This window comes from Callorhinus ursinus, unplaced genomic scaffold, assembly GCF_003265705.2.
Source record: "Callorhinus ursinus isolate GAN/ISIS: 27379988/994484 unplaced genomic scaffold, GSC_fseal_2.0 scaffold3, whole genome shotgun sequence".
NCBI lineage: Eukaryota > Metazoa > Chordata > Mammalia > Carnivora > Otariidae > Callorhinus > Callorhinus ursinus.
In genome coordinates, this window is record NW_027397065.1 from 19957287 (window position 1) to 19983498 (window position 26212).

Genomic DNA, 26212 nt, shown 5'->3' on the forward strand with positions numbered 1-26212 from the left:
AAATGGTGGAAGTGATAGATTGCTACTTCCTGTGTTAAGTTTCAAGGAGTCTGTGGCTTCCATTTTGTATTCCCACTCTTGCTCTCTTTTGTCTATCTCTGAAGGAAGGTGAGCTGACCCGTAAAGGCCAGAACAGCCATGAATTGAGACCCTTAGTCTAATAGCCAACAGGGATTGAATCCTGCCAAACCTATGTGAATGGGTTTGGGAACAAACAGATCCTTCCCCTACTGAGTCTACATAGGAGAATCAGCCCTAGCTAATAACTTAATCACAACCTTATGAGAGACACTGAAGCAGGGGTACCCAGCTAGCCATGCTGTGATTGATGACCTACAGAAACTATAAAATAATAAGTGTTTGTTGATTTATGCACTAAGTGTTGGAACAATTATTTAATCAGCAATAGGTAACTAATACTGCCATCAGAAATTGTTAGTTTTTATTGCTGGAAATTATAAAGAAGAACAAAAGTGCCTAGTTGTGAAAATAATTAAATACCATCTTATTATTTATAGGGACATAGTAAAGGAGAGGGTCTCACTTCTCTCATCTAACATTCCTATACATCATAATAATCATCAAATTTAAAAGCTAAAAATTTCTCATTGTTATTCTTTCTAGCTTAAAAGGTTATTGTAATATATTATGATCCATAACTAGTAACCCACCATATCTATATACTGGTTTTTGTGAAACGTCAACATACCTTTTTGCCCATTACACTTCAGTCTCACTGATTTTCTACAGAGTATTTTTTTTTGTATGCATATAATCTTTTAAGATGGGTCAACATGAAGGTTCTCTAAGTTTGTAGATTTTTAATTATAGTGACTCTTTTCCATGGTAAACATTCTTCTACATTTTCCTCTTTTGTGAGTTACGTTTTTTGTTATGCCTGTTTTACCTAATCTATTGCTATTATACAAATCACCCCAAAATATGGTGTTAAAAATAACAACCATTTATTTGCCCATGATTCTGAAACAGGGTTCATTTTTGTTCAATGTGATTGGCTGGGTCACTCATGCAGTGCCTTTGTCTGGGAATTTGACTAGAGCTAAAATATTCAACATGCCTTAGATCACATGAAATGTGCCTCAGTGATTATGCCTGGAATAGCTATGGGCTGGCCAGGCAACTCTTTTTTTCTCTGATTGGTTTCTATAGCAGATTAGCCAGAAAATTTTACATGATACCTCAGGGCTTCAAGAGATTGAAAGGTGAAGCTGCCAGGCCTTTTTAGGGCAAGGCATATGTTGGTTTGCCACCCTCCCAGGAGCTTTTCTGGTATAATCCGAAATTGGCTTCTGTACTCAGAGGGCAGGGAGAGACCAAAGAAAGAGACAGGCTACTCCTGATTGGTAGGTGGCAGTTTTAATAAGCAAAGGAAGCTCACATACAGGCTTGTCTTGAGTGGCAGCAAGACAAATGAATCCCCACAGCCACCAGCCAAATCATAAAAGTTTATAAAGAGGCCCTAACTGGGCTCAGTCATGTATGCCATGCACTTGTTTTCAACACCACATTACTATCTGAAGGCTATGTCCTTGGAGCAAACCACTGGGAGCGAGAAAGTAAGTGGAATCCACATTCCAAGGACAGGGGAAAGGAGCCTCTGAGTGCCCAGACCCAGCTCACAGGCCCGTTGTGGTCACATCTTTCTGATGATGTTTCCCAACAAGAAGGAACTAATTTAGTGTCAATTTCACTACACTCTATTGATAAAAATAATTCCCAAGGCCAACCCAGAGTATTAGAGGTAACATTGATGAGATGCCTTGATGGGAGGAGTGGCTTCTGCATACAAGAATGGAAGAGATGTTGGTCATCTTTGGGAATTATACATCACAATGCCCAGGAACTTTAGCTATGTGATGCCTGTTACTGGCTACGGATTCTAGAAAGAAAGATGCGGTAATAGTCATAGCTTGCTGAACTTAAAATATGTGTTGTTTATGTTTATAGTTTATATAATATATATTTATACACACAAATCAAGTGAAAATCAGCATTTCTCTGCTCTGTAGATTTGCAATTATAACTCTTAAGACCATAAATCCTAGAAAAGGTAGAAGAGACTGAAACATTTTTAGATGGAGAAAGGCATATTAAAGTCCCAAAATAAACACTGAGTGGCAGAGGAGTCAGCAGAAACTTTAAAGTTTTGTGGAAAAAGACGATGAAAGGAAAGCACTGAGGAAAAAAAAAAAGTAGGTAAAGATAATCTTTAAAGAGTTAGAACAGTACCTGCCTCTATAGTTTAGACAACTGAGAAGAGATGCAGTTTCCCTGTCAAAAGATATTAATAAAAGAAATAGCCACATGATATATTCTAGAGATTTATAGTCCACATTGTGATTTTTTGAGCCCCTGTTGCTTTCAGAAGTATGGTATTCACATTGTTAAAAATATAGTGGAATTGAGATAAACTGTGTTTGTAATCTTAAAATTTTAGCCTGCTTTAAAATATGAAATCTTATCTTATTTCTGGAGGAGGATTGAGGGGTTGCTATCTGAGTAAAAGTAAATAGAAGGACTTACATGAGGTATTGGATGTAGGATGTATTGTACAGTAGGATGTAATGTGCACATTATAGTTCAGGGAATTTGTGGAAGCCCGGTATCAAACAAATAAAAAACACTTTTCAGAAACTGAATTAAGGGGATAGTCCTAGACAATTAGAATGATGTCTAAAACCTACAGTATTTCTGCAATATTTATTTTGTATATTAACTGTAATTACACCACCTTTAATTAGTGTATGATTCTATTCCAGAATGATTTATATTAAACAATTTACCAAGAAATGATACTGAAATATTGGTTTTATTTATTTATTTTGAACACTATAATTGAGATGTAATCATATACCTTAAAATTCACACATTTAAAGTGTATAATTCAATGCTTTTTAGAATAGTCACAGAGTTGTGCAACCATTACCGCAGTTTAATTATAGAACATTTTCATCACCCCCAGATAATTCTGGTACACATTAGCAGTCACTACTTATTGCTACCCACCATCCTACATCCAAGTCTAGGAAACCACTAACCTATTTTCTATATCTATAAATTTACTTATTCTGAATGTTTCACAAAAATGTAATCATAGATTATATTGCTTTTGTCAGTGGATTCTTAAACCTAATCTTTTCAGGATTCATCTTTATTTTAAGATGTACGAGTACTTAATTCTTTACTGCTGAATGATATTCTGTTGTGTGGATACATTACATTTGCTTTATCCATTCAGCAATTGGTGGACATTTGCATTGTTTTACTTTTTGGTTATTAAAGAATAATGATGCTATGACAACTCATGTATAAGTTCACATATGGACATATATTTTCATTTCTACTGGCTATACCTAGGAGTGAATTTACTGGGTCATATGGTAACTCTGTGTTTAACATTTTGAAGAACTGCCAAAAATCTTTTCCAAAGTGGCTTCACCATTTTACATTGAAACAGAAATGGATGAGGATTCTAATTTCCCTGTATCCTCTTGTTATTTTCCCCCTTTTTTATTTTAAGTATCCTCATGAAACTGAAGTGGTAGCTCATGTGGTTTTGATTTACATTTCCTTAATGACTAATGATCTTAAGCATCTTTTCTTGTACTTATTAGCCATTTGTATATCTTCTTGGGAGAAATGTGTGTTCAGATTCTTTGACCAATTACTAATTGGGTTGTCTTTTGAGTTATAAGCATTCTTAATGTATTCTGGAAACAAAACCCTTTAGATGTATGATTTGAAATATTTACTAGCATTCTGTAGGTTATTTTTTAACTTTCTTGATGTTATTGTTAAGCACCAACACTTTTAAATTGGAGTTAATCCAACTTACCTATTTTTCCTTTGTTTTTTGCAAAGGAAAATGGCATTATAGCTAAGAAAATACTGCCTATCCCAAGGTCACCAAGATTTACTCACATGTTTACTTCGTAAAAGTTGTAGAGTTTTGGCTCTTACATTTAAGTTTAAGATACATTTTGAGTTAATTTTTATGTATGTTGTGAGGTGGGGGTCCAACTTCTCTTTTTTCTTTCCCTTTTTTCTTTTCTTTTCTTTTCTTTTCTTTTCTTTTTTCTTTTCTTTTCTTTTCTTCCCTCCTTTCCCTTTCCTTCCCTTCCCTTCCTTTCCCTCTCCTTCCTTCCTTCATCTTCCATCCTTCCTTCTTTCTGTTTCTCTTTCTGTCTTTCTTTGCATTTGGATATCTAGTTACCCCAACTATTTGTCGAAAAGACAGTTCTTCTCTAGTTGAATAAGTTTGGCACCCTTGTTGAAAGTAAATTGGCCATAAATGTAAAGGTTTGTTTCTGCATCCTCAATTCTATATGTCTCTTCGTATACCAGTACCACACAGTTTGAATTATCATAGTTCTCCAACTTGATTCTTCTTTTTGAGGATTGTATTAGCTATTATGCATATCTTACATTTGCATATAAACTTTAAAGATTTATTTATTTATTTTAGAGAGAGAGAGAGAGTGCCACATGAGAGTGAGGGTAGGGGCAGAGGGAAAGAATCTCCAAGCAGACTCCCCACTGAGCATGGAGCCGGATATGGGGTTCGATCTCATGACCCATGAAATCATGACCTGAGCTGAAACCAAGAGTCAGACACTCAACGAACTGAGCCACCGATACACCCCCTGCATATGAATTTTAGAATCAATTTGATATTTCCTACAGAAAAAACAGTGGACATATTCATACAAATGGTGTTGAATCTGTAGACCATTAGAGGTGGTATTGTCATCTTAACATTGAGTCTTAGAATCCATGAACAGGGGATGCCTTAGACCCTAATTCCTTTCAGCAATATTTTATACTAATTAGTGTAAATATTTTATATTTCTTTTAAGTTTATTCCTAAACATTTTATTGTTAATGCTATTGGAAATAGAATTGTTTCTTCAATTTTATTTTTGTACTTTTCATTGTTACTGTGTAGAAATACAGTTGAGTTTTCAGTTTGATCCTGTGTCCTACAACCTAGATGAGCTTTTAATTAGTTTGAATATTTTTAGTGAATTCCTTAGGATTTTCTCTATATAAGGTTATGTTCTTTGCAAATAATGATAATTTTGTGCCTTACTTTCTAGTTTTGATAGCTTTTATTCCTTCTCTTTGACAGATTGCCCTAGCTAGAACTTCCATTAAATGTGATTAGACAGCCTTGTCTTGTTCCTGATTTTAGAGGAAAAGTTTTCAGTTTCACCATGGACTATAATTTTAATTGTGGATTTTCATACATACCCTCATTCAGGTTGTGGAAGTTCTCTTTAATTCCTAGTTTGAGTTGTTTTTATAATTAAAGGATGTTGGATTTTGCCAAGTGCTTTTGCTGCATCAGTAGATAATCATGCAGTTTCTTACTTTATTAATATGGTCTGTTGCATTGATTTATTCTCTCAGATTTAACCAACCTTTCATGCCTAAGATTAATCCCACTTTGTTATGCTGTTTAACCGTATTTATATGTTGCTGGAATTGTTTTGCTAGGATTTTGTTGAGGATTTTTGCATCTATGTTTGCAGGGCATATTGGTTTGTAGTTTTCTTGTATTGTCTAGTTTGGGTATCAGTTTTGGCTTCATAAAATGAATTGGGAAGTTCCTTCATCTTCAGTTGTTTTGAAGATTTTGTGAAGAATTAGTATTTGCTCTTTTTTAAATGTTTAGTTTGATTTACCAGTGATGCCATTTAGGCTTGGGCTTTTCTTTTGAGAGAGTTACTTAATATGAATTCAAACTTTTTACTTGTTATAGTTCTACTCAAATATTACACTTCCTCTTGAGTCACTCTTGGTAGTCTTTACCTTTATAGGAATTTATTCAGCTCACTTACTTTATCTATTTTGTTAGCTCACAGGTGCTTATAGTATTTCCTTAAAAAACTTTTTTTCCCTTATAATAAGTTATGTAATAATTTCCCTCGTTATTTATGTGATTTTAGTAATTCATGTCTTCTTTCTTTTTTTTTTTTCTTGGCCAATCTGGCTAAAATTATACCAATTTTGTTGACATTTTCAATGCATCTTTTTGTTTGTTTCATTGATCTTTATTGTTTTAATGTTTTCTATTTCATTTATTTCCACTACTCTGTATAACTGCCTTCTTATGCTTCCTTTGATTTTTCTTTTTCTAATTTCTTAAGATCTAATTTCTTTAGCTGCACTGAAATTTTTATATGTAGTGTTTTTATTTTTATTCATCTCAAAATATTTACTAATTCATTCACCTCCAAGTATTTTTTTATTTTTTTTTAAGATTTTATTTATTTATTTGACAGAGAGAGACAGCGAGAGCAGGAACACAAGCAGGGAGAGTGGGAGAGGGAGAAGCAGGCTTCCTGCTGAGCAGGGAGCCGGATGTGGGACTCGATCCCAGGACCCTGGGATCATGACCTGAGCCAAAGGCAGACGCTTAACGACTGAGCCACCCAGGCGCCCTCCAAGTATTTTTTAATTCCCCATGTGACATTTTTGTTCACCCATTAATTATTTCAGAGTTCATGTTGGTTAATTTCCACTTATTTGTAAATGTCCTAAATTTCCTATTGAATTATAATTTAATTACATTGCATTTGGAAAAATACTTTGTATGATTTCAACTTTTTTTAATTTTTTGAAGTTTTGTTAAATTTGTTAAATGTGTTGTAGCATATGATCTCCCTTGTAGAATATCCAGTGTGCACCTGAGAAGAATATGCATTCTACTGTTGTTGGGTGAAGTGTTCTATACACATTTTCCTTCTTCCAGTTTTTTTATAATGTTTTCAAGTCTTCTATTTCTTGGTGGATCTTCTGATTACTGTTTCTTTCCATCCTTCGAAGTGGACATATTGAAGTCTCTACCAATAATTGTTCAATTTTTCATTTCTCCCTTTAATTATTAGGTTTTTTTCCATATATTTTGGGCTCTGTACTTACATGCATAATTCAAAATTAATTAAAATATAAACACATGTCAAAATGTATGCAAAGTATCTAAAAGAGTGCTCAGAATGCACTTTACTTATAAAAATATCAAGCTTATTGTGCTGATAAAAATGTAATGACCATTTAGTTTGATTTAGGGCGTTTGTTCAAAATGTGTTAGCTGATAAGACTATGATTTTGTTGTTTTTTTTTACTCTGTCTAGATAATATACACCAGATTGAGGTTTTAAAATTACCCCAACTAATAAGTTTTCACATTTTGCCAGTTAAATTACCTTTTGAAACACAAATTGTTCAGACTTATTACTTACATGGATGACATCTTTTATTAATTTTCAGTCTGTTACCGGTTTTAACATGCTTGTTTGAACTTGTTTGAACATAGTCCATAACTGTGTCTCTCACGCTCAAATAAATGAATCAACACATACCTCTGCAGTTGAATCGCTGTATTATTAATACTACAAGTTTCTTCCATTGCTGAAGTATACTTGTCTTTCTTTAAGGTTTTTCATGATATGGAATTATAAAAAAGTAATCATATACAAGCCTAATAAAAACCTAATAATGTATATTAGTGAATATATTACTTAAAAAAAACTACTTTGGAAAACTATGAGATCTTTTTAAAACTGAGAGAGTCAATCAATAAAGTAGAGGCTATATGCTAGATAAAAAAAACAAAAAACAATGATAAAGTAACCTCAGAGGAAATTTATACTGAACTAAACTCTGGGAGGGTGATAAGATAGATCAAAGTGCTGAACCTAGAATGAATTTTTGTATGTGTGAAAGGAAAAAAAAATAAGTATAGATTCTACCACATAAAGCTTTCAGCTTGAAAATATATTGCTTGCATGGTCAATCACTTGGATAACATTATTTTGTGATATATTAAATGTAGAAGCTATCTCTTCTGGCTTTTGAAGCATGACACAAAAAACGTTCAATAATCTTTATTTTTATGTTATGTTCAACATAAGAGAAAACCAAAATAAAATTCATCCAGACTTAATACTATAGTTGGTATACATTTTCTTATTTTGATAATTCTGTATACATTGTAAATGCTTGCTAAACTAGTTTTATTTATGGTTTGAGACTATAAATATCTCTCTAATTCTATATATTTAGTAGCCATAGAAATTAATTCAACAACTAGTCCAAAGTCCTACAATTTCAACTTTCATTTTACAGATAGCCAGTTAAAAACACAAAATTGAAATAATAAAGTAAAAGGAATTTCATTTTTTAAAGATTTTATTTATTTGAGAGAGACAGAGAGAGAGCATGTGCACACAAGCATGGGGCGGGGGGCAGCAGGAGAGGGAGAAGCAGACTCTGAGCTGAGCAAGGAGCCAGGCAAGGGGCTCTATCCCAGACCCTGGGATCATGACCTGAGCCGAAGGCAGGTGCTTGACTGACTGAGCCACCCAGGCATCCCTGAATCTCATTTTAATAGTCCTTTCTGTTTCCTAAGTTCTATGTACTATGATAATTTGCACAAGCAAATTCTATAGGAAATATTAATATGTCAATTTTAACATTGATTTTGCTTTAATATTTCTTTTTTTTTAAGGATTTTATTTATTTAAGAGAGAGAGAAAGAGAGAATGAGCAGGGGGGAGGGGCAAGGGAGAGGGAGAAGCAGACTCTCCACTGAACAGGGGAGCCAGACATGGGGCTAGATCCCAGGACCCTGAGATCATGACCTGAGGTGAAGGCAGACACTTAACCACCTGAGCCACCCAGGCTCCCCCCACTTTAATATTTCTTAAACAATAGGGCCTTATAACTTTTGGAGCAATTAAATCTTAAAATTTTTAATTAACTGGTAGAGAAAATATTAGATACACATTTTTTTAGTATGTCTCTTAGTTTTGATAAACATTTTAGAAATAAACATCCTGAATATTTGAAATGGACAGAAGGAAAGTGAATAGGAAAACCTCTAAAGGAAAATAGTAAATACTGTGATCCACTGATTATGTAAATTTTACTTGAACAGTTTACCAGAGATGTGTCAAAGATTCATGTCGTGCTGAAATTTCGTTATTCTCTTCGTTGTATGTACTGAAATGCTTTCTGCATGTAAGTAGCTCTGTAGTTCATTTTTGATAGCCAAAGTCACCTTGTGACTTTTAAAATTAATTCTGTGTACAACTAGAAAATACTAATACCTAACTAAGAACAGAGAAATAATATTTATTATTACTCTTTTTTTTCATTGATGAAACTTGTGAATAATAGCTAACAGTTATAGAGTAGCTATATGATTGCCATGTATGTGATCTTGATCTGAGATTGAGAGACAAGATCACACTCAGATTTATATTCTACAATTTAAGATGCTCATTTTCAGGTTGGATTATGAATTTTGTAAGCAGTAACATTTAGCATGCATGCTTTATTGAAAGTTTCGTTAGCAAATAACCTTTTTCCTGTTGATTTTTGGTGTTGAGGGGAAACACTTTCAGTGGACAATTTGTGGTTAATGCCTTTCTGCAGGTAAAATCCCACTGAGAAGTGCTCTAGCTAACTTGCTCTGGGTTGTGTTCCAACTTAGTTTAAGGGACTTTAGGGGACACACTCCTGCTGATTCCACTGTTCTTTCCTGTCTTCCTTTTTTTTGTAATCTTGACCCAAAAACTATTTTAAGTGATGTCTGATTTGGCTTCCTATGGCTCTCAAATGTTCACTGACAAAGGATTATTGAAAGAATGTGTGACTCTCTCTTTCTTTTCTTGAATTCAGAGTTTCTGATGTTGATATTAATGTGAAAGGGTCATTCCACAAAGAGACAAAGAACACTAATGTTGTAAGGCTTCTCAGGTCTTCTCCTTTATCACGGCTGGGGGGACTCCAAACCATTGGGATCAAATATCTTCTATCACCTCCTTGAAAACATTAGCGTCTGTGTCATCATTGGCCTGTAGGCTGTGAGGATTATTCCTAAAGTATTCCTCTCTCTGTATAGTCCATCAATTGAATGCTATAGAACCATGGGATTTTAGGGCTAAGGTTACCTTGAAGGTCAAATAGTCCAACCCCTTTCCTTTATAGAGTTAAGAAATTGAAGCCTATAGTGAGTAGGTTATTTGTCCATGAGCATGGATAAAGATACAGAAATGAATGAGAAAGTAAGATCTCTGTCTACAGCAAGGGAACTCCACACTACACTTGCATTAGTCCTATGGTTTCCCTTATTATATCCTTAATACCTACCTACCTTATCAAACCTTGCTCAGATACTAGGGAATCTTCTGATATGATAGCTGAGTTGAAAAGATAATAGTCTTTAGTAAACCCTGACTAAACAGAATTTTAAATTACAGGAAATCTAAATTTGTCAAAATTATTTGTTTTTCTAAACATGTCATATTGCCAATCTAGTTTTCAAAACAAGCAAAAAATGATACTGGCTTTTATCCAAAATAGTAGTAGCTTTTATTCAAAAGAACAAGAAGTCTTTGGTGAAAATAAATTACAGCATTAGGAGATAACTGTAAGAATAGTGAATATGGACCCTCAGTGAAGGATATCTACTACAATTGGATTCATAACCAGTAAAGTTTATCAAATAAGTTTATAATGAAAAATTGCCCTGAGGACTGCTAAGAAAAAAATCAAGATCTTCAATTACATAGTTCTTGAAGGTATAGGTTAACGTGAAAGCTAAATGACTCAGCATGAATCATACAAGTAATGCTTTTTGGTAAATTATACTTCAATGAGGACTTCTATATAAACGTAACTCAAATTCTTCCCACTGGAATAATAGCACATTTCAACTGAACAGAGGTCAGAAGTAAAAGAAGAATGTGCTTTACTTGTGAAATGACACAAACATTTCTATTACAAAGAAGAGGAAGGTTAAGAATCTTTTTTGTTCTGAGATAGAGTAGAAAAGATTCAGAGAACCAAAGAGGAAGACTGGCCAATAAGCTGTTTCCCTCAATATGTTTCAAGGGATGAAAAGGCCTTTAGAGATATCTAGTCCAAATTTCCTCCAAATGAAGATAGAAGGAACATTCAGTCTTAGCTTAAATACTTTCCATTAAGGTGAATCTACTTCTTTATGAAGTAGCCTCTTCAATGTCTTAGCTATGAATTTATATCTTTTTCTATAGATTGAGTGAAAATCTGCATCCATGTATCTACTTCAAACATATACCTTACCTTTTTCTATAAATTTTAGGTTAAATTTTCAGAAGAATATTTTCAGCATTAAGGCCAATTTCCATTTATCTATAATAATGAAAGAAATTGACAGTATTCAATATTTACAGTCAGAAGGAGATACTTTTCATCATTACTTAATGATATACATCTGTATCCCCATTTTTATTTATTCTCTCTTCATTTCTAAAGTTTTATGATTTTTATAGCTTTATAAGGCTAGGTTCTTAAAATAGCAGATGAAAATAGTATATTCATGTATAATCAAATTATGTCTATATTTTAATTGATATATTCATAGTGGAAAGAGCATTTTCATTGCTGGCATTGGTTTATTTGAAGAATCCTGGAGAACTGTATGTCTTAAAACCACAAATTATTGCTTACCATCAACTATCAATTTTTTTAAATTTCATATTGAAAAATATTTGGTCTTGTGTGTTTGATTTTCAAATTACCTTACTATAAAATAATTAAATATTCTTAATGCTTAAAAATGTATATTATTTCAGAAGTTCCTTCTAAATGGTACAATGCAAGGGCAGTTTACTGAATATCCTAGGCCACATGGATTTCTATGGAATTTCATCTTCAATCTTTGAAATATGCATAAAGAGGCAGAAAGTCATACAGGTGATATTTATGCTTTGATCAGTTTGGAACCTTTCTTTTCTTCCCATCACTGCCATTTTTTGAAATTAGAGGTCAACCACTTGAATATTAACACCTGGGTATTGGAGCAAGGACACATGCAGATGTTGGTAAGATCAAAAGCAATGTTCTCAAGTAAACTAGCTCAAGTCCATATCAGCCTATGAGCCTTTTCTTAGCCAGGTAGAAAAGAACTATCCTAACTCTGGCATATACTAGCCATTATGGCTCTAAAAATTTAAACTACATAATAATCCCCTGGATACTTGTTTAAAAAGCAAAATCCCTTACCTTTTCAGTGCTGACATCTTGGGGGTGAGACCTATGCAATAGTACAGGGTTTAATGTTCTGCTTCACCATCTTGAAATTCTCAATAATTTTATTTTTGAAGTATTTTTTTTAATTCCAATGTAGTTAACATACAGTGTTTTATATTAGTTTCAAGTATACAATATAGTGATTCAACAATTCCTTATATTACTCAGTGCTCATCAAGATACAGGTTATTTTAGTCCCCTTCACTAACTTTACCCATCTCCCACCCACCTTCCCTCTGGTAACCATATTTGTTTTCTATAGTTAAGAGTCTGTTTCTTGGTTTGTCTCCTTTTTTTTCCCATTTGTTAATTTGTTCTGTTTCTTCAAGTCCACATATGAGTGAAATCATATAGTATTTGTCTTTCTCTGACTGGCTTATTTCACTTAGTAGAAATAAGATCCATCCATGTTGTTGCAGATGACAAGATTTCAGTCTTTTTATGGCTGAACAATATTCCACTATATATATATACATATCATATCTTTTTTATTCATTTATCTATCAGTGGACACAGGCTATTTCCATATGTTGGCTATTGTAAAAGCTGTAATAAACATAGGGATACATATACCCCTTCAATAGTGTTTTTATATTCTTTGAGTAGATATCCAGTAGTATGATTACTGGATCATAGGGTAGCTCTATTTTGAAGTTTTTGAGGAACCTCCATACTGTCTTCCACAGTGGCTGAACCAAATTTGCATTCCCACCAACATGTTAGTTACTTCCTTCTATTGGCCAACCAGTTATGCTGAAAACAATGCATAAGAAGGAAAAGAAAAGGTAAGACAGACCATGGTTTTTTTCCTTTCAGTCCTTTCTTACTTATTACTAAGCCTGAGGTAGGAAGTGTTGGTAGGATCTGTGTACATCAGAAAGTGAAATAGCTGTTAGTTTTGTGGAGCATTTCATTTTTCTGTAAGAATGAAATACATAAGCATGTATAGACTAAAATTATGAATTGTGTTAATTCAGTAACTTCATGTACATGTTAAATGTTCTTTATGTTTGCATTTTAAACTGGAATTATACAGTATAAAAATGGATGTAAAATTTATGCTAATAATTTCAAATTTTCATTTTTCTTTACTTAGAGCAACATTAAATAGCAAACCACAAACATCATGACAAGGCAAAAAAGGCCTATAGCACAAAGCAAAAGGCTTTATATTTTACAACTTAATGATGTATGTTCCTTTTTAAACAAGGGCACCCACATGTTCATTCTGCTTTAGGCACTGAAAATTACCGTTTCAATAGGTGTGGGGTGGGAACGGACATCTGCATCTTTAGCAAGCTGTGATGCAGGGAATACATGGTAAACACTGTCTCTATAGAACTCCTTTGATTCTTATGAAATATAGCCTTATATTTTTATTTGTGTTTACATGGATATAGTTCTGGTCATATAAGATTGCAGGGTCAGTTAATGTAAGACATACAAAATACTCTAGATAACTTACAGTATTTAGCTGAGTGTCTTCTATCTGGTATCTTTTTAGAAATATTTGCTTATTAAAAAAATATAAAGAATTATAAAGGTCCACCTGACAATAGTCTAACAAAGTAGTAGTAAATAAAACAATTTTATTTATTTTTTATTTTTTTTAAAGATTTTCTTTTTTTTTTTAAGATTTTATTTATTTATTTGAGAGAAAGAACGAGAGAGAGAGCACATGAGAGGGGGGAGGGTCAGAGGGAGAAGCAGACTCCCTGCCGAGCAGGGAGCCGGATGCGGGACTCGATCCCGGACTCCAGGATCATGACCTGAGCCGAAGGCAGTCGCTTAACCAACTGAGCCACCCAGGCGCCCAATAAAACAATTTTAATAATAAGATTAAATTTAGAAAAAATTATGGCCCATTGTGACTGTCATGACCTATTTTTATATAGTATCCATAAAAGTTACATTGCTAAAACTGAAGTCATTCTCATCTATAAATTGTGAACACAAAATATTTCTCCCAAGAATTCATAATTAAAAGAAACTATAGAATACATATATAGAGACTTATGTTTACAACAAAATTTTCTGGAAGAAATTTAGTAGCACAAATAACTTTTTAAGTGAAATCTTAGACATGAACTCACTATATTAAACAATTATTGTCAGAACTGTTCTCTTGAAAGAGCAGAAGAGCTGAGTTCCACCCACCAGAAATCAGCCTACCTTCCTCTCTACAGCCTGTAGGACACAATTTAAGAAGATGAAGGTGTTATGTTTCCAAATAATCTAATCCTTAGATGGCCAATCCTCCCTCCACCCCCAAAAACCCTCTTTAAGAGGCTTGAAATACACTCGTTACCTTTTAATTTAGGTTAAATTGAATTATATTAATTTTTACTTTTAAATTAAGACAAAATGCCTTGGAAATACTGTGGAAAAGATTCTGACCATTGCTAGGATAGTAGATGTTAAGGTGTTTTTTTAACAGGCCTACTAATTTTTAGAAAATGAATATTTAAATAAAATCAAAACCTGTGACCACATAAGTCACCTGTGTGAATGAGTTCTATATATGTTTTTCCCTTTACCTTATAAAAAAAGTGCACAAAACAAGAGATTTATTTAGTTTGGAGTTTTGCCAACTAATCTTTACAGAATAAAATCCCTAAAGACACATTCTTGACAAATGGGGTTGTATATAGTTATTCATAAATTCAGCAGCCCTACTTAAAAATGTCTGGGAAAGTGTTTTATACGTGAATGCTCCATGTATAAATGTATATACATTTATATGTATAATCATTTAATACTTATTGAAGATTACATATGAGCTTCAGTCCTGAGGAAAAGTGATCTGAGTAGTAAGAGAATGTTAGCTAGAAATGGCTCAAGTACTTCTGGTATTCCAGGCAAATTATCTGTGAACCGAGGAGGACTTCAACAATAGTTCATAATAACTGATTTGGAGCTGTTATAGTCAGGTAGGTTAAAATTTCTGTTTAAATATTGGCCTGGGGCTCCTGGGTGGCTCAGTCTGTTAGGTGTCTGACTTGATTTCGGCTCAGGTCATGATTTCAGGCACATGAAATTGAGCTCCTAGGGTTCCTCGCTCAGCAAGGAGTGTGCTTGAGATTCTCTCCCTCTCCCCCTGCCCCTCCCCACCCAATGCTTTCTCTCTTTCTCTCTCAAATAAGTAAATCTTTAAAAATAAAAAAGTAAAATAAATATTGGCCTATATATGGTTGATCAAGGCACATGAAAGCAAGTTTGAGCCCACAGGCATGCTGTCAGTTAATAGCCCCAAACTACCGACCTTAGTCAGTTTCAACAGTCCTGAGAAAACTGCTATTTTATTTGAGACTATATTCTTGGAAACATAACATGGAGCAAATGTACCCTACCTTCATAAATCCTTAATTTCATAAGTTTCCTCTCTGGAACCAAGACTACAGTCTCTATGGTTATACTTTGATCAGTATAATGAACTAGTTCTAAAGTTATGATGTGATTTTGTGAAGTTACCTGACATCCTCAGGCTGTAGTTTCCTCTGTTTGCAGAGGGTGACTAAATTACATCACAGAGGGTTTTTGAGTAACAGTTTATGCAAAGTAGCATTTCCCATATCTCATGCTCCATTGTAATAACAAGCATTGGAGCTTAAAATTAAGAAATTGTGATTAGGAAAAGTTTCACATTCTGATAATTTAATATAAAAATTTTCTTATTATATGTCAACACAGGTTTTTGAAATAAGTATATATATATATATATATAAACATATATGTATTTTTTTATTAATTGACTGCCTCTAATATATATACATCCTTTATTTGTGCTAAAAATCTAGAAAGGATTTTAGAGCCAATTTGTTGAAAAAGTTTGACATAGCATTTTGTGAAGAGGATGGAAGATAAAGTTCATGGGGGGGAAAATTGGTCATGAATATCTGAGATGACCTGAAGTAATAAAAACATTGACGAATCCATTATTGTGCTCCCCGTCCTGTGAAGGAGAGCTGGATAGTCATATAGAATGCTGTCTTACACCCACAATTCCATTACTTTTGAAAATGAAGGTACTGACCTTATCAACAAAATAGACGTACACTTTTTTCTTCGCTTAGTAGGATTCAGATATTTAGGCTGTGATATTCAGAATATTTCAGAAAAAATAAGATATCACCAGTTCTCATTTATTCTCTTACCTCCTTGTAGATCACTACCTTGTATTCCAGCATGTAATCATGAGTATATGAGCTTACATGTTGCTTACAAGTCCCTGTCGACATACAGGTATATGCAAGGTATCCAGCTCAGATACTTCATTAAAGGAAAACTATGATTGTAAAAACACTTTCACTTCTGTCCTTTTAAAAAAAGGTCTATAATGACAGTCAAAATAGACTAATGATTTAAATGATCTAATTATAGCTCAATTTGATATGCTCCCCTTGCAAATTGAATATCACCAACGTATCTTTGATTGTTATTTTTAAAGTTAGCAAAGATTTCTGATATAAGAAATGTTCTACGCACTTCCAAAACCTCATCTTAACCTCTGCTTTTCTTTTTGTCTTCTATTGTAAAAACCATTTTTGATCAAAGATGAGCTCTTTCAAAAACTCATATTTTCTTCTTCCAGTTTTTGTTGTGCCCCTTTACTTCATTTTATGAAACAAAGGAATGAGAGAGGAAATCTTAAAGAGATGCTATTCACTGTTGACTTGTATACAGATATATCCAGCAAATAAAAGTCCAGAAACACCTTTTATACACTAAAGAAACATACTGCTTTGAGTAAAAATGACATGCCAGATTTTTCTTATAAAATGAAACAGCTTGACAGCATTCAGTTTTCTCCCCCCTTTCATGACCCTGATAATTTTTCCAGGCACCATTTGACTCAGTTACTAAGTATATATTTACTCCGTAACTACCTACAGCAAAGGAATATGGGTAGTAATGTTGCAGATACATGAAGTACAAGACACTCTCACTTGCCCTTTCCCAGTTCTGCTGGCACTTGCTGACAGTTGTAAAAACTTGTTGTTGTCATAAGCAGAGACAACTGCAAAGGCACACAGGGAACAGATGTATGCTATAATAATAACAAGGTGCCACTTTAAAAAAAATACTTTTCAGCTTAGGGCTACATTTAAACCTTCAGGTACAGTTCATGAAACTCATAATGTGGGAGAGTGAATACCTCTGGTTTCTTTGAGAGTCTCTAGGGGAAAAGACTCTGAGATATTGTTATCATTATCACCATCTTGCTAACTGAATCACAGTTAGTTCCTTGGTTATTACACCTAAGGGAGTGACTTATTACCCTCTAGGTTGAAATAAAGGGCAAAATGAGATTCTTCTATTGTTGGAAGGTGGGATACATTCAGGACACACAAAGGAAAAGGCATTCTATTCAATCTCAATCTTTTAAAAATAGAGAACTAAATTAATCTGAATATGCAATCCTCAGTTTGGCCATATAAAATAATTGAGCATAGGTTTCAACTAAAGTGAATGCAGATGGAAATCTCTGTACATTTAGATACATTCTTCCTTCTGAAATATATGTATGTCTGTTTTTATAGAATTGCAAAAACAAAACAAGCAAGATTTCATACAAAAGCAGAGCTGCACTTGAAAATGAAAGGATGTTAACGTGTCACCGACTGCACATTTTTTATCTCAGTTAAGGTGTAAAATTATAAGATGTTGTTGAAGTAATTCAGTCAAATAAAGGTAATATTGATGAAAACCACTTTCACTTTCATTGATTCATAAACATTGGAGTGTAAATGTGTAGACTTCTTTTCAAACTATATAGATAGAAATGAGTGTTATAACTTTAAATATCTGGAAAGGAAATATAAAATATATGTTACACTTGAATCTGAAATATAAAATAGTGACTGTTTTGATGATGAAAAGTTTGAGCCCTATTTTGCTCAGGGATTGTACTTTTACGCCTTTTCCTAATGTGACTAATTTTGTTGCTTTCTATTATTTGTTTCCTATTGTGACCCCAATTTATTTTAAAAGGAATTATTAATTGTCTTGTCTCTTTGCAATAGCTCAGTGTGGAATAGGCAGATGAAACCAGGGACTCCTCAAAGTCACTTCTGGCCTCGTGATTCTCTATTTATTTGCTAAATTGCCCCAGTCTAAGAAATGGTTAAAAAAACGAAAATGCCAGTATGGCAATTTTCTGATTTACTCTCCAAATAAATCTAAATGATTAGGACTTCTAAAACACTTGAAATATGTTTACAAATAATTAAACTAAACACATTGTAGGAAAGAGTAGAGGGTACTAGGATGAGTGCTTTTGACTGGAGCAGGTGACCACTGATTTTAAGTGTGAACCGTGGAAATAAAAGCAAACGTGCTTGATCATTTACTCAGCACTGGAGGCAATAATCAAGTTCCTCAAATCAATCACACCATCAAAGAGTGATGGCGGGGAGCAGACGTTTTATCAGCAAAACTGCGTATTTTGTATCAGTTTGTCTCTTTGTATTTTTAGACATAAATCTTTAATGCGGAGTTTGTGTTCAGACAGCGTTCTCTCCTCCCTACAGGTGTTGACAACACAATAGGATTTGTGGATTTTGAGCACCTCAGGGAAAAATTGTCATATGAGAAAAAATTGATATTACATTGTAAGACCTACTTTAATAAATATATCTCTTCATTTCAGAGTAACAGTATTTGGGCAGATAATTTAGGAGAAAAGTACCTCAATTTTAACAAATTATATTTTATATCATATATGGGTACTAATATCGATAGCCAAGAATGGTGATCAATTTTATAATGCATAATTATACAAATATATATTTTATATATAATATAGATATTATTAGCAAGCAATGGTAGTTCTGTTTTATAGCTTTTCATATTAAATCAAGAGTGCTATATTTTGACTCCTGTTAGATTAGAAACAGCATTTTTTTCTGTTGATTTTCTCAGTAAATATTCATATTTTGTTTTGAAAGCTGTTAAACTGAACTTAATATGAAATTTTTTAAATAAGACATTTCTCAACATTAATTCTGAAAAATATTCTTATTGTATTTTGCTTAATATTGACTTATAAACATAAACTTCTGAATAATAAGGAGAAAGGGTAAAAGGGACATGAAAGTTATCGATTGGCATATACATTTAGCTCTCAATGATTGTGTCCTTGAGAAATACAAAACTTAATAGAAGTTGAAGCACAGAATATCTCTACTTTCTCATATCTTACTTATTTCAAACTGATAGATAACATGATGCCAAACCTATGAGTAGTTCATGTAGTGAAGTATAGTTGAATTGCTAGTGGATAGGAGCATGGCTGATAGATTTTATTGTATAAAATGTGGTGCAGTTTTGTTCTTACAGTTAACTTGAAAGCCAACACAAAATAGTAAATATTAGATGACTTGAAACATTATTAAGTGCTTGTCTCTAGTTAGTAATGTTACATTTAACTTAAGCTTGATGCAAGTTATGATTCCCCTGAGTAACCACCGTGTAGTATACACCATGGAGATCGCTTATTTATAAAAGTGACAAATTTATATAATAAGGTAAGTTTGATAAATCTATAATATGGTAAGGTCAAGGGCCATCTAATTGAATATAAATCGACTAACCTTGGCAGATTCACCAAACACATTTAGAAGTCTTATAATACAATGTTTTTGCCATTTGTTTAAAAATTTTAGTAGTAAATATATGTGTATTGTGTGTGTATTCAGATTTTGCCACCTGAAATGTCTACACAATTACAAAACACATCCTCATTTTAATGTTTATTTTTATATTATTTTCTCTGATTTCACTATATTGTGCTGTTGTGGATGTTTTATAGTGTTGAAAGCCTAATCCTTGCTTTGTCTTCTGCATTGTACATGGAATAGTTATATTGGGTAATTTGTATATACTTATTCTTCTGATGCCACATAGTTGCTTGCTAATATTATACATTAATGTTTGTTTGAGCCATTGAGTTTTATGAATGCTATCTTGTTGAAAGTCATTATTATAAGTGGGTATTATCCATCATTTACATCCCTGGATAGAAGATATCATTATGAGAATTTTCCAATGGGTGGCCTAAATAAAAAGTTTGATTATTTTTGTTTGAAGGAAATGCAAAGGGATTTTCATTCCCAAGTGATAGATATCACTGATGTATAAAATTATGTCTTGCTTTTGCTTTATTTGAAATCTTATTTTGGTCTCAAAAGAAAAACAATTTTCAAAAGTAAAGTAAAAAACACATCTACATTAATAGATACATGTTATGATTAGTAGACCATTCAAAAACCAGTGACTTTATTTCCCAGTGCCCAGCAATAGAAAAAGGCAACAAAGTGTATGCTGATGATTTCAATAACCTTGCATTCAAAAGGCTAGAAGCTTGGAAACCAGAATCTAACATAATTCTGCACATATTATCATGAGGCAATATACATTTATCTTTAGTCCCAAAGTCTGAGGGTTCTCGAGGGGAGGGGGGTGGGGGGATGGGTTAGCCTGGTGATGGGTATTAAAGAGGGTATATTCTGCATGGAGCACTGGGTGTTATACACAAACAATGAATCATGGAACACTACATCAAAAACTAATGATGTAATATATGGTGATTAACATAACATAATAAAAAAATGAAAAAAAAATAATGTTAATGTTCTTTGTTTTAAAAGTCTTAAATTCACATAAGTATTTATGTACAATATTTCATAATGTAGTCAGGTGACTAAATTTTCAGATGTCAATTAGCAGTGTCCTCTCAAACAGAAAATTCAAGTTTACTAAACTTACTTTTTGAACTACATTTTTTTCGATGACTTCATATAAGTGCATCGCCTACCATATATTTGAATTTTGGTTGTAGATAGAAGAACAACAGCCTCCTAGGTCAATATTTCCCAGTGTTTAATCATTGGGGCAATATCTCTGCAGAATTTCCCTAAGTATTCACTCACATACATACACGTGGACACACACATGCAAATACAGATTTATGATCAACTACATTGGGAAGCTTGTGGTTAAACAAAAGAAAATGCATCCCTTTATGGCAAGCATTCTCAGATACTATAACTACAATAACTTTAAACTGTCAGAATCCAGGATATGCATACATTAGGTAAAATATTCCTAAAAGAATTGGGCACAGAAGACATTTTTCATGGAATATCACACAAGAATATCATTCTCTGGAATTATTAAATAATCTAAGGATTTTTTTTATTGTTACTAAATCCAACTGGCATTTTGAAATGACGTCTTACTTAAATTCTCATTACTAGTGATCACTTCTTACCACTTCAATATTGGCTTCTAAGGCATTGTGCTTTCCTTTCCATTTGTATGCTTCCATTCACAGGAGAAAACAAATAAAACTTTTTTTTTTTAGAAAATCCACCAAAAATCTAATTCATCATGAGGGCTTCTTGCACTTACTGTAATTCTACCTAATGATATGAGGCAAAGCTCTTTCCTTTTCTCTTACAAAATGGAGGAACATGAACTAATGAGCTTTTAAAGTCTGATGTCTAACATAATATGAGCAGAGGCATTATTTTGGGAGGTGGAGCCCAATTTGGGATTACAAAGGTGCCACAGAGCACCTATGCTCCTGGTGAAACCACCTCTTCCCAACTTTGACATTACTCACATGAGGGTCAAAGGTTGGGTGATCTGAAAATCCCCCATGCAAATGGTGAAACCACCACTTCTTCTGACCCACAATCCTCCCTCTGCCATAACTACAAACTTTCCAAAACATCACTCCGTAGGAGACCATAACTGGAACTAAGCATTATATCCCCATAAGAAACCATCAAAATTAATCAAAACTCTGTGTATCTTCATTTATGTCAGTTTTCTAAGTAATTTAACACACTCATTTCTTCCTTAGTCATTTGGATTTTTAAAGACACAATGCCATGTATATCCAATGAACTAACTCATTCTCTCACAATGTAAACTCTTTCAGTGTGACCCTTGAGCAGAGGAAATCCCCTATACCCTCCATGTGTCTCAATGTTCCTTCCATTTCTTGTTCTAACTGAAATCTAGATATTACCTAAGGACACTTCTTCCCCAGAAGTACTCTCCAGTAGTCTTTTGCTCAGACTCTAAGTAGCAGTGGTCCAGGAGTTAGAATAAGTTTCATCCCTCTACAAACAAATGAATAAACAATTTCTTTAAAATGTATCAGGAGGATATGTGAATGTTTTCCCTAATTGTAAACACTTATACAAATACCATTGATGTTTTATCACCTTGCTTATTACCTTTCTTTGATTAGTACTTATTATTCTTAGTGATGTCAATATATAAGCAATGTATACAACACTTTCTAATTTTAGTTTTGGACTTACCTCACCTCCAGTAATTTTGTCCTGTACTTTACCTCTATCACCCATTTCCATCATCATTCCCTCCAGACATCATCATTACCAATATCTGGACCACCTCCAAAATCTGAATTAAAAATTTTCCAGTGTCTGCCTCATATTTTCATTTTAAAATAGAACTCTTCAAGAACCCCAACTCTTCAAATTCTTTGATTCCACCATTATCTCTATCCACTGAAACCAATAATTCACCATTGATCTCCCAACTTTGGTAGACACTCTTCTTATTACCAAGATCAGATTCCTTGGCCTGTTATCAAAATCAACTCTGTATCTATCCTCTATCTCCTTACCTTTTTCTTGCTTTCTTTGATAGAGCTAGCTAAACCATAAATCCTAATATCTGTTTATGCTCAATTTGCACCAGGACAGCTGTACAGGATTGGAAAAGAATACACTACTAATCTGAACAATCTCCCTCTAAAATATAACCACAAGACTTAAGGGAGCCCTTAAGACACATATTACATTTTCCTAAAGAGTGTATTTTCCCTAGCTCTTCTCTTTACTAACCACTCTTCCCCTCCTCCAACTCAGGCAATTGCTCTCAGCAATACTCAGAATTGTATTTGGTTTCAGGTTACAGAAAAAATTTAATATAGTGGACTGATTTTTTCATTATCATTCTTCTCTTGAAGACCATTCAGTTTGACCCTACTGAAACTTCTCTAGTCAGTGTCACCAATGACCTCTACATTGAGATATTCAGTGGTCAATTCTCACTATCTTAGTCAATTTACACACATTTCTGTATGTGTTTTGTTTTGTTTTACTCTTTTACTTTTTTTTTCTCTTTTAACCTCTCTGGCCATTCCTTCTCTGTTATTTTTACCAGATAATCCTTTTCCATCTCAAAAAGATGGAATACTCCTACTTCCAGTTGAAGAATATTTTTTCTTATACTTTGATAGTCACAACTATATCACAACTTTAGTTTACCGTATAGAAAATAATGACACATAAATTTATGATTCCAGTTTCAACTTTTCCCCTGAAATAGATTTCCATGTCCAACTGATTTATTAAGAGTTCTACTTAGATCTTACTAGGAACCTCAAACATAAAATGTCCTAAACTAAATTTCTGATTACTCAAACCCACTCCTCCTTTGGTGCACTGCATTTTAGTAAACAGCACAGATAGTCCCCAACTTTTGATGGTTCAACTTAACCATTTTTGATATTATGATGGTGTGAAAACAATACTCATTCAATAAAAGTTATACTTCAAATTTTGAATTTTGATCTTTTTCTGGGCTAGTGATATTTAATATGATACTCCCTCATAATCATATTATGATGCAGCAGTGAGCTATAGCTCTCAGTCAGTCTTGTGATCACCGATACACCTACAACTATTCTGTACCTATACCACCATTTTGTTTTTCATTTTCAGATACAGTATTGAATAAATTACATGAGATAGTCAACACTTTATTATAAAGTAGGCTCTGTATTAGGTGATTTTACCCAACTTAAGTTAATGTAAGTGTTCTGAGAACGTTTAAGGTTGGCTAAGCTAAGTTGTAATGTGAGGTAGGTCAGGTGTATTAAATGTATTAAATGTATTTTCCACTTAAAATATTTTTAACTTATGATGGGTTTTTTTTTATGATGGGTTTATTGTGACACAATCCCATTGTAAGTTGATGAAGATCTATATAGCCTTTCACCCAGGTCTTTAAGCCAAAAACCTTGGAGTTATCCTTTACTGCTCTTTTATCCTCATACTCCATATTGATCATACCAAAATATTTTGGTTCAGGGCACCTGGGTGGCTCAGTCAATTAAGCATCCAACTCTTGATTTCGGCTCGGGATTGTAAGATCAAGCCTCTGCTCCTCCTCCTCCTCTCTCTTTCTCAAAAAAAAAAATAAAAAAAAAAAATCAAAAAAAAAAAAAAAGGAGAAAGAAAATACTTTGGTTCTTCCTTCAAAACATATCCTGAATCTGATGACTTCTCATCCTCACTCCCTCCACTGACACTTTTATTTAGGCTTTATTATTTCTTGCCTTTATTTTATAATAGAACCTTTACTTGTGTCCATGCTTCTACTCCTACTCTTTTCATGGTATTTGTTATGTATAGTCTTTTTTTTATTATGTTATATCACCGTACATTTCACCATTAGTTTTTTTTTTAATTTTTTATTGTTATTTTAATCACCATATATTACATAATTTGTTTTGGTGTAGTGTTCCATGATTCATTGTTTGTTCATAACACCCAGTGCTCCATTCAGTACGTGCCCTCTTTAATACCCATCACCAGGCTAAACCATCCCCCCACCCACTCCCCTCTAGAACCCTATTTGTTTCTCAGAGTCCATAGTCTCTCATGGTTCATCTCTCCCTCTGATTGCCCCCCCTTCATTTTTCCCTTCCTACTATCTTCTTTTTTTAACATATAATGTATTATTTCAGAAGTCACAGGTTTTTAAACATGAGTCAGATTATGTTTCTTCCCAGCTTACTATCTTCTAATGGCTTCTTGCTGGGTGACTGTGTCAAGTGTGAGTATTAAGTACATATTGTTGGATAGACCAGACATAGATATAATTTAGCTAAGTTAAACAAGATTTGCTTACATAAATGATTCATGGAGAAGTCAGTAGAGTCAGGATTCACAGTAGAGAGATTAGAATCATAGCACAAGAGATCTAACTGAGCTTTAGGGTCATAGAATTTTTTGCTGAGTTGAAATTTAAAGTTTTAGTGAATGAATTAGAATCATAATACACCACCTGAAAATTTAACTATCTCCAATCAGGCCTATATCTTCATTATGTTGGAGCAGTATAGCATATAATCTTGTAGGATTTACCTTTGTTCATTCACCTGGGCCAGAGTCATCATTTCAATATTAAAGATAGAAATATATTTGCTAGAGTTAGTATATAATCCTCAGGTATGAACAAAATTGTCATTTCCTAAGTTAGACTTTTTATCTAGCAGCCTAGTCTATCTTTCCTTAACTAAAGGCTGAAGGATTAAGCTTGGTTGTTCTCCTGGTCTGTCTGCAGTCATACTCTAGAACTTATCCAGTACTTGCCATTACACTTAAAATAGAATCTAAATTCTTTACTAATGCCTATAAAATCCAACTAAGTCTATCCCTTGGCTACCTCTCCAAACACATTTATTACCATCTTCACCTTTTCTTAGTGTGCATCAGGCACCTTTGTTTTCCTACCCTCAAACACACAGTGAACTTCCAGGTTTCAAGAGCTATAATGCTCTTCCTTCAGAAATCCACATGGCTTGCCCCTCACTGTATTGAGTTTTGACTCAATTTCAGTTCCTTAGAGAGACTTAATCTCATTACCTAAATAAAAGGTCATCCCACTTCTTTCTCTGTTATACTGCTTTCATTTTTGTTCAGAGAACATATTAGTCTCTTAGATTTTTTCTTGTTTGTTTGTTGTTTTTACTGAATGAAAAAAAATAATTTATGTAATTAAATGTGTGTGTATTTACCTGAAATGTCAAATATGAAAATCATTTAATAACAAAACTCTATTAAGCTTTTAGTTTAATTGGGAAGGCTCATAGGTTTTGTGTTGTTTCACTTCACATTCTAATGAGTATCACAATTAAGTGTTGCTTTAATTAAAAAGCAGTTTTAATGTATGTAACCAAAGTTGTTTACCCTGACAGCTTATTCTGACATGTTAGTAATTTCAAATTCATTCATCTAAAATGTAAATCAGCATTATATTTAATGAAATCAAAACGTTATTG

The 26212-nt window shown here is 33.4% G+C and overlaps 1 long non-coding RNA gene across 1 annotated transcript; it reads left to right on the plus strand.

Moving 5' to 3' along the window:
• Nucleotides 1-1881: 1881 nt before the first annotated feature.
• On the plus strand, nucleotides 1882-17809 carry LOC112819680 (uncharacterized). Its single transcript, XR_012376284.1, has 5 exons — nucleotides 1882-1917; nucleotides 8963-9045; nucleotides 12789-12887; nucleotides 14961-15032; nucleotides 17643-17809. It is a non-coding gene; the product is annotated as an uncharacterized lncRNA (long non-coding RNA).
• Nucleotides 17810-26212: the final 8403 nt, after the last annotated feature.